Source organism: Malus domestica, chromosome 05 (assembly GCF_042453785.1).
Source record: "Malus domestica chromosome 05, GDT2T_hap1".
In the NCBI taxonomy this organism is placed as follows: Eukaryota; Viridiplantae; Streptophyta; class Magnoliopsida; order Rosales; family Rosaceae; genus Malus; species Malus domestica.
This window is the reverse complement of record NC_091665.1, coordinates 37,222,446-37,229,642: the sequence shown is the minus strand read 5'-3', so window position 1 is coordinate 37,229,642 and position 7,197 is coordinate 37,222,446. Positions and strand designations below refer to the sequence as shown.

The 7,197-nt window shown below is 35.3% G+C and overlaps 1 long non-coding RNA gene and 1 pseudogene across 1 annotated transcript; one reads left to right on the top strand and one right to left on the bottom strand.

Moving 5' to 3' along the window:
- Positions 1 to 282: 282 nt before the first annotated feature.
- On the top strand, positions 283 to 2,410 carry LOC139196536 (uncharacterized). Its single transcript, XR_011581562.1, has 5 exons — positions 283 to 834; positions 1,125 to 1,186; positions 1,678 to 1,746; positions 1,975 to 2,055; positions 2,264 to 2,410. It is a non-coding gene; the product is annotated as an uncharacterized lncRNA (long non-coding RNA).
- Positions 2,411 to 5,396: 2,986 nt separating this feature from the next.
- Positions 5,397 to 7,024, bottom strand: LOC103427920 (uncharacterized; annotated as a pseudogene).
- Positions 7,025 to 7,197: the final 173 nt, after the last annotated feature.

Here is a 7,197-nt window from a genome sequence, read left to right as displayed (position 1 = left end):
ACGTCGTGCCCAAATTCAACGAAAAAGCCAAACTAAGTCGCGCAGAGAGAGAGAATCGGAAGAATAAAGAAGGAAAGGAATGGAAGCAGAGAAGTTGAAAGTGAGACAATTCAGCTGCCTTCCACGATTGCCAACACATTATACATATACTAAAACCCAACAAAAGTTATCACTGTTCATTAACAGTGTTCTTCCATTTCCATCCTGCTTCTTTTTGTTATTTCAACTTTGTCCTTCCTTCCTATATCTCCACCCAGCTTTTCTCTAGATCCTTCCCCATCTATACTAAAACCCAACAAAAGCTCTCCAGTTATAATCTATACTAAAACCCGGTGGAAAACCACACACTTGGCAGCAATGGTACATGCCTTTCCACAAAAAAATAATTAAAAAACCTTACCTCATCACACTTGACAGCAATGATGCATGCCTTGCCACCAAAAAATAATTAAAAAAACAAAAATCTGGAACATGCACAGAAAAGCTAAGCATGGATACTGAGTGAGATAGGATAAGTTATCCACTGTTTTGCCACGCGTCGATCATCGTGGATAAGTTCTCTTCAATTGCATCTCTCCAAATCTCCTTTAGTTTCCAAAATGTCCTTCTGTTTCCATTTGCTTTCCTTTTCTCAACCTTTGGTTTCCGATCTTCTCATCTTTCTCATTTTTCTCAGCCAAATCATCTGTGCAAATTTCTTGCGTTTAAAACCCTTGGAAAAATAAATAGTTGCTGCATCTTGCGTTTAAAATCCCTGGGTTAGTACTGATTTTGTTGGTTTTTCGATTTTATCAGGGTAGATTTGTTACCTCCAAGGTCCACCTCTGTTTGGTGGTGAGATTTTTTAACCTTTATAGTATTGCTGTTTTATTTTTATTTTTTTGTAGTTTTCCATGTTCAAGTGGCATTTTTGTATGAATTTTTTTTCTTCTAACTCTCGGTGTTTTCTTTATATCGTTAGATCCGATGTCTGATATTTTTTGTATCTAATTCTCGGTGTTTTTCGTTTCAGAACACGTTGCTCTATGTTTTTTGGAATTTAGTTTTTGTAATTTTTGGTGTTTTGTTTATATCCTTAGAACAGCCGTTTGGTTGTATGATTTGCTTCTTTTTTTTTGTTTCAGGACACTTTGCTCTTCGTTTTTTGGGGCTTCTATGTCCAGCTTCGAACCCGTTTATGCTCAAGGTAAATAATTTCAGTTTTTTCCTTTTAGCATTTTCTGCAACAAATTTTATTTTATTTTTTTTAATATTGTGAGGTTGTGTTTTCTGTAGTGTGAAAGTCGAATATGTGGGAATTATATATATAGATTAGATTTTGGTGTCTTTTAGGGTTTTATTCTGGAGCTTGCAAACCATTTTTGGGTCATGTATATACTTTATCTCTTTGCTGTTAAATTTATTTTCTATTTGGGTTTTTTGATTGTTTGTCGTTCAATTTTTTCCTGATAACTTAAAAAGAGAGGAATGGTCATGATTAATTTTTCCGTATTGAATGTCAAATGATCAGTGTATAGATACAAAAAATGATTTCAGTGTATGTAGGCAAGATAAAATTTCTATGTCAAATGGTGAAATATCACGACTTGGTTTCCAGTTTTAATGTTCTTTTTATGTGTTGTCTTTGCTTTCATAAATTGATACTTTATTGTTGATAAAACTGATTTGGTTTTGTAGACCATAATTTTTAAGCAACAAAATTAAGCTGGAAATTAAATTGAGGTATGAATGCTTCCACTTATTCAGGTTAGTCAATTGATCTTTTCCTTTACTGGATTTTATTTTTTAATGTTGTTTGATAAAACTAATTTGGTTTTGTAGATTAAGATTTTTAAGCGAGAAAATGAAGTTGGAAATTCAATTGAAATTGTAATAAATTTGCAAATTTGTCAAGTATATCTTACATTCGTGGTTCCATATTCACGTTACCCATAACTATTGAATTTTGTCTCTTGACTGGATGAATTTTTATAGCTTCCAGGATCTACAGTTGCAATGCCTTTGATGGATAAAACACAGAGGACCCAGCTACTCTTATAGAGCTTCTTTAGCATTGTAAGTTAAAATTGCATATCATTTTTTTTGCTTCATGGAATTCATTATGTTTAATAGCATACCAATTATGTGATACCAATTGTTATCTTAGCAGCTTCTAACAATTTGTAAAGTACGGATAAATGTGTAGAAGTTTGAATTATACATATGAAAGTTTCATCTATTATACTCTTTTACTAATTTTTGTTACACAATCAATCATTCACAGGTAATGCTATTCAGAGTGGTTCAAAGAATTTCAAGAGCTTCATTCATCCAATTTATGCTTTTCATGTAAAAATTCTTTCAATAAATTTAAACATTTTTCGGTGTAGATAACATTAACATTTTGTAACAATATATTATAGCTTTGAAATATTTTTTTCACACGATTTTTAATCCCGCAGCAACGCGCGGGCAATATTTCTAGTGCATACTAAGGGTAGATTCATAAATGAACTGCGCTAAACACACAAAAAAAGGAACATTGAGAGCAGCTGAGGCAATTTGACCAAGTTAATGTTGTCTATATATTGAGGAAAAACAAATGGTCATTAAATTGAAAAAAATAATAAAAATCAATACTATTTCAACTAAACTTATATTCCAACCAAGCAAAATAAATGCACAGTAACACTATCTATAACTAAAGAAATAATGAACTAAACAGATATAACAATGCATACTATCATTTCAATAGCAAAAATTAAAATTGAACACCACTTATTCAAAAAGACAAAAATAAAAAATTGAAATCAATACAATTGCTATAAGTTGTCTGAAGTGATTCTAATAATTAAATACAATTTTAATAGAGACCTGGTAACCTACAAAATATAATCTTCTATGCTCAATCCGGAAAGTGATTATCTAGTCACATGAAGGAATAAAGTGAGAGTGAGTTTATGTGTGGAGCTAAAACTTTATGTATATATAATTATATATAGAGACCTCCATTCCTCTCCTTTTTTCACTACTCATGGTACATATTTTCTGACTAATCTGTCTTCCTCCTCATAGGAGGCAACGTGTATTTGACTCCTTCATGCATGCTCCACTTGGCTCGGGGGATATAGCTCAGTTGGTAGAGCTCCGCTCTTGCAATTGGGTCGTTGCGATTACGGGTTGGATGTCTAATTGTCCAGGCGGTAATGATAGTATCTTGTACCTAAACCGGTGGCTCACTTTTTCTAAGTAATAGGGAAGATGACCGAAACATGCCACTGAAAAACTCTACTGAGACAAAGATGGGCTGTCAAGAACGTAGAGGAGGTAGGATGGGCAGTTGGTCAGATCTAGTATGGATCGTACATGGATGGTAGTTGGAGTCGGCGGTTCTCCTAGGGTTCCCTCATCTGGGATCCCTGGGGAAGAGGATCAAGTTGGCCTTTGCGAACAGCTTGATGCACTATCTCCCTTCAACCCTTTGAGCGAAATGCGGCAAATACATCACACATATCATCTTTTTAACAGTTTACGTTCTAAACAAATTTCACAGTGATAAACTGTTCTTCACTGTACATCTATCTTGTAAGTTCCATAATTTTCATCACCACCCTTCCTCAGTATCATGGTAAGAAACTCCATAACATGTATCCTCTTTTGGAAACATTGGGAGGAAAGCCCTAGTAAGCACTCTGAGAGTTTGGAAAAAATTATTAATCTTTACTTGATAAAGTAAGTGTGGGACATAATTTTTCAGGGCCGGAGTAAGACGGATTTGATTACACCTACTTCAGAAGTCCAGTCATAGACTCAGCAGCCTCTATTACAGAGCTGACTAAATAGATCAGCGGTGCCACCATCATCCTATTCATAGACTCAGCACCACAAGTAATCACACTTCTAAGAGGATGTAATATGCACTTCCTAGATATCCTCTGGGATTCTTCTGATTTAATAAGGATTCTACTATCCTAAAAGGTTCTTTCCTGGACTGGTATAAATACACCTTCTAGAGTTATCTCTGATAATGCAATCTCTGCATATTTATTCTCTTGCCTACTGCTTGAGTCTTATCGGGCTTTGACTGACACACATCCCCTCTGCGATCCTAGGCCTGCTTACGCCTATTTGTTCTTTTACAGGTTAACAAGTTTGGGAATTTCCATCACAAGTGGCGGTGCGTTACGTAAATTTGGTTCCAACTATAAGAATCTTGATTCATCCATTCCATCACAAAACCAAACAAAAAAAAACATAAAAACCCAGGCAAATCGAAGACGGACGACCACATTCCTGACCTTACCAGCACCGGACGTATACTAATCAATAAACCATTTTTCTAGATGTCTAGAATATATATAATATAACAAATGGGTTTCTCAGTTGAACTCGTATGCTTTAATTTTCCGAAATGGAGATGCAAAAAAATCAGAGAAATCAAACCAGAAACATAAGCGGAAGAGTGACTACTTGCTGTGGAACTTTGTTGAGAGAGTGATAGATGGTCTTCAAAAAGTAAAATTCAATAGAAAACCAAAATCAAAAGGAGATTTTACAACATTGAATTGATTATGGAGAGAGGGCTAGAGAGAGAGAGAGGAGAGAGATGACAATCTTATCTCTTTGCGTATTACAAATGAGGAGAGAGAGATGACAATCTTATCTCTTTGCGTATTACAAATGAGGAGAGAGAGATTACAATACCTTCTCTGATCTACGTATTACAAATGAAGGAAGAAGGATGATGTATCTTCGATTTAAGACTAATATAATTAGGGGTAGTGGGCAATTGCAACTGAAAACCAAAACCAAAACACGAACTAAATCAGACCACACCGAACGGTTTGGTTTGCGGTTTTGAAACAGTTTTGGTTTTGGAATTCTTTTATCATCATTTAAGTATAACATATGCAAAAAATCATTCATTTTGGAAATCTCTTAGCCATTAATGTGCTTCAAACAAATGGATGATTTATCATGACGATGATACTTGTTGACACGAAAGTTGCTCTCCATCATTCGATTTTATGTAGAAAACTTAGGGCATCTCCAACAATTTGGTTCAACTAGGGTTAACACATAACATTATATTCTTGTTTAGGTGAATCCTGTGGGGGTTAATTAACAGTTTACCAGAGAGTACCTGTGGCTGTGGATCATATTCTTGTTCAACTCTAGTAATCGTTGGAACACTTTTTGACTCTTATGAAATTTCAGTTTTGAGTTACATGTATTGAGTTAAGTCATTCTTCTTACCTACAAGAGTCTTTCATAAGATCTAAATTCAACATCTCATTCAACAAAGAAAGGATTGAATGTCACTGAACCAATGATCATGTGCTACTTTAGCCTTAATTGCAACATATGTTGAACATTAAAAATCCTAATCCATCATATTTAAGTGTATGATAAACTACTTCAAAAACGCGAATATAAATATCGCATTGTTAACAGGATTTAGTAACATGTATTTTGAGGGAGAGAAATGCATGATGTATAAGTTCTAACTAGATAGAGCTCAATTCTTATTGACTAAAAGTTACGACGCAAGATTCAAAAGTACAAAAACACATGTTACAAATAGAACAAAAGCACACAACCTCAACACACAAGCCAAGCTGCAATGTGCACAAACTATGTAGAAAACCTGTCTCTGTCATGAGGAGAAGAGTAGTCGATATTTGGGCCGATAGGAACTATTCCGGATGGATTGACAGCCAGAAGGCCGTAATAGCCTCGCCTTATGTGCTCCATGTTTACTGAGCTGCTCACTCCAGGAACTTGGAAGATATCTTTCGTGTAGTTAAACAAATTCGGGTATTCTCGTAGCAGTTTCTTGTTGCACTTGAAGTTGACTGCGTAAGCCTGGCATCAATGGGAAAACTTGTACCGTTAAAGACAATGTAATAACGATTGGCAGAATTTTCTGACAATATAAAATCTTGATTGAGGAAACAAGTATCAGTACCTCGTCGAATCTTATAAGAGTGACAAACAACCGAATATCTGCTTCAGACAATGTGTTCCCACACAAGTATCGTTGCTTGCTAAGTATCTCCTCGCATTTATCCAAAGCTTCGAACAATTCTTTCACAGCCTGAGAAGAGAAAGATTAACCAATGAATTTGAGATTGCGCAAATAGTCCTTAAAGATAATGTAAACACCAGAACCTACACAGTCGAAACTAATTACAGCTTGCAAAACATACCTCGTCATAAGGCTCCTGCTTCCTCGCAAACCCACATTTATAGACACCGTTATTTATCATGTCATATATCCATTCATTTGTCTGATCAATTTGAGATTGCAAGTGAGGAGGATATAAGTCCATAGATGCGTTTTCAGCCATGTCGTTGAATTCAGTATTAAACATACGAATTATCTCTGCACTCTCGTTGTTGACAATTGTTTTAAGTTTTTGATCCCATAGAACCTATAAAAGTAATAAGATGGATCACTTAGTTCCAGAAAATAAAAAATCTGAGAAAGCAGTAACCAGAATAACAACAGCGAAAGGAGAAAAAAAATGAAAAGGCCACTTAATATGATTGAACATACTGGAACTGTGTACTTTCCGGAATACTGTGTGCTTGCAAGTTCGTAAAGTTCTCTAATACTTTTTGCTCCATTCAAAGGGTCAGGTTCAGCTCCAGCTACCTCGGCATCTGAAGCAGGAAAAAGCAACCCCATATGCTCATCGCTTTCTTTTGTTCTTCCCCACATTGGTTTGACTGACTAGCAAAACAAACACATATATATATATACTAGATTAATTTGTCTTTTGCAATGAAAATCTAGTAAGTAATAATCTAATATAAAGTGCTATACCGTAAAGCTGATGGCTTTCTCAAGTCCTTTGATTTTCAAGTATGCAAGGCACCTAGAAGCCCAAGGGCAACCATATGATATATACAGATGATATCTCCCTGGTTCTGCAGGAATAACTGTGAATTCGGGTCCCGTGAAATGAAGTTACGGAACACAGAAGCAGTTCTCAAAAATGCACCGGATTGTGATATCTCCGTAGTTTGAGCCATTTGATAGCTGTCTGAAGAATCAAACACACGAAGAAATCAGTTTCCCTTCCAATCGTTTGAATAAAATTATATGACTTCAAGCATATGTATATCATCCTACTGTCTTCAATCCAGCTATAACTCGAAAGTCAAACCTCGTATAGAACTAAAAGGAAATATTTACCCTTCCAAAGTCTGACT